This window comes from Tupaia chinensis, unplaced genomic scaffold, assembly GCF_000334495.1.
Source record: "Tupaia chinensis unplaced genomic scaffold, TupChi_1.0 Scaffold000671_1, whole genome shotgun sequence".
Lineage (NCBI taxonomy): Eukaryota > Metazoa > Chordata > Mammalia > Scandentia > Tupaiidae > Tupaia > Tupaia belangeri.
The window spans coordinates 5,710,477-5,712,812 of NW_006160193.1; the positions used below are offsets into that span (position 1 = coordinate 5,710,477).

A 2,336-nucleotide genomic window follows, 5' to 3' on the forward strand; every position below is an offset into this window, starting at 1 on the left:
GGGGGCTGGGGCAGGGGTGGGAGCAAGTGGGATTTTTTAATAGAGATGACGAACGGAGTCACCACTTGGATGATCTGCGAAACTCCATGAGCCAGTATTTTCCAGTGACGTTACAAACTTATTTATGGACAAGCGAGCCATTCAAGGTGCAGGACTCACCACTGGGCTGCATGGAGGCGAGTGCGGCCTCCACTGATGTGATTCAGCGTCCACCGCAGAGAAGCTCACAGTCGTACAACTGCTGCTGGTTGAATTTGGGGTGGTATCGGAAGTCCACGGTTGTCTGAGAAGGCTGTTAGACGCCCTTCCTTTTCATTGTGTGTCTGAGTGAGACCAAGTTCTCTTCCTGTTTAACCAAAACAGCACGCTAGCACAGAAGCAGGTAGAGCCACCTCGCTGCTTTCTGCTAAGCCAAACATTAAAGAGGTTTGCAAAAATATAAGACAGCGGCGTTCTCTCGCTTAATTTGTTTTTGTTTTGGGCAATAACAGTTATTTTTTATTAATATATGTTATTTGTATTGATGTTATGAATTTATTATTTTTTAATTCCTCTGGTTTAATTTTGAAGATAGTATTGATAGCTGTAACTCTCATAAACAAAGCTCTTTGGAGTTCTCAGTAATTTTTAGGAGTTTAATGGGGTCCCAAGACCAAAGAATTTGAAAGCTACTCTTTTCTTTTTTTTTTTTTTTTTTGTGCTATAGGGCACACACACTCACCACAGAGAAAGAGAGAGGGAAAGTGAGAAAGCCAGTTGCCAGGTCTAGGACTTGAACTTTGGTTAGCCATGTGAGAGTTTAACACCTTAGCCTCCATGCCACCAGCTGGCTCCCAAGGACTACTCTTCTAAAGCGGTGCCACCCAAAGACTGCAGCGTAAGCACCACTTGTTAGAAACATGGACTGTCAGGCCCAGTCGAGACACGTAGAACCCCACCCAGGGCTGCAGCACCCTATCCTCCACTGTTCTCCAGGGTGGCTAAAACATGCCAAAAATATAAGAATGACTGTTCTGAATAATCTTCCTGCATTTCCCCTTTTCAGGTTGTAAATTCCTTGAGAAAAAATATGCTCTTGCATTTCCCCCACTGAATTAAGTTCAACGCCTTTTTGTAGGTAAAAAATGTTCCTTCCATACGCAGTTTTCTGCATAGACTTGGCATTAAAGCTAGTCTTACTAGTCACTGTTGAATGTGACTGAAGGGCAGAAAAGGTACTGGGAGAAGAGTGAGTGAGCGCGCTGGATGGCGCAGGAGCACATCGCATCACAACGGACCTCCAGAGTCACCCAGACGTACCGGGCTGGTTTACGGCTAGAAGGCACCCTGCGATACTCGCAGTCATTCATGAAATGCCGCTCACACCTGCTGGCTCCCAGCCCCGCTCCCTCTGGGGCTGTCAGTGAATGAGAGCACAGTGTCTATCTTACAGAGTCTGCCCTTACTCGTCCGAGAGACAGGCTGAGAGCAGGCGCAGGGGCTGAGTGCCATGATGGAGGTCGGCAAAGGCCGGGAGGGGCCGCGTGCACAGGAACCCAATCCGTGCTGCAGCTTCGCAGAGAAGTGGTACCCTTGCTGATGGCCACAGCTTCAGACCAGCCCACTCAGCAAAAGGAAGATGGAGATGGAGAGGGGGTGCACCCAGCAGTGGGAGCGGCCCTCCCGAGGTCCAGAGAGCATGGGAAATAAGACATCTTTGGGTTCAAGCAAAGCTGGGAGCTCCCTTTGGAGTGGGGCTGGAGTCCGGATCCTGGGAGCTTGATGGAAGCAGGGGTTGATGGCATGCCTGAGGGCTGCCATGCGAACAGTGGCTGCAAAGGGAAATGAAGATGGGGTACAGAGGGCCGGTCAGTGGCCGCTGGTACGCTCAGAACAGCGGCAGTGGCACGAACCAGGTGTGGGGGCAGAGAAGTCGGCAAGTGTGTGTGATGTGGAAGGGGAGAAACAATGCAGTGATGGGTTACATTGGGAGAGGAAGCAGGACCACAGTTCTGGCTCAGAGGGATGCTGATGCAGGGAACCTGTGGGGATCCTGCTGTGAGAAAGGCCCGGGTCTGGACACGCTTTGTTCTCAGCCCTTAGGTTACAGGGTGGTGCACACTCAAGACAGCGTGGCTCCACATCCCTGTGCTCCGTGCACTTCCTCTCTCGGGTCTGTAGGTGACGGCAAGCCACAGAAGAGACAGAGGCTCTTGCTGCTGCTGGCTGGAAAAGGTCTGATACCTGCGTGTCACCTGCCCATTCTTGAGCCCAGTGCCGGGGGAGCTATGGTGGTAATCCAGGCTGCATCACATGCCCACCATACCACCTGGTAAAGCTGGGGGGAAGAGTTGCCC

General features: G+C 51.1%; 1 protein-coding gene across 7 annotated transcripts in view; it reads left to right on the top strand.

Annotated features, from left to right (window-relative positions):
- The window catches only part of PPP2R5C (protein phosphatase 2 regulatory subunit B'gamma), a 196,130-nt gene that overhangs the window by 119,556 nt on the left and 74,238 nt on the right, over positions 1-2,336 (top strand). The gene's annotated exons all lie outside the window — the stretch shown is intronic.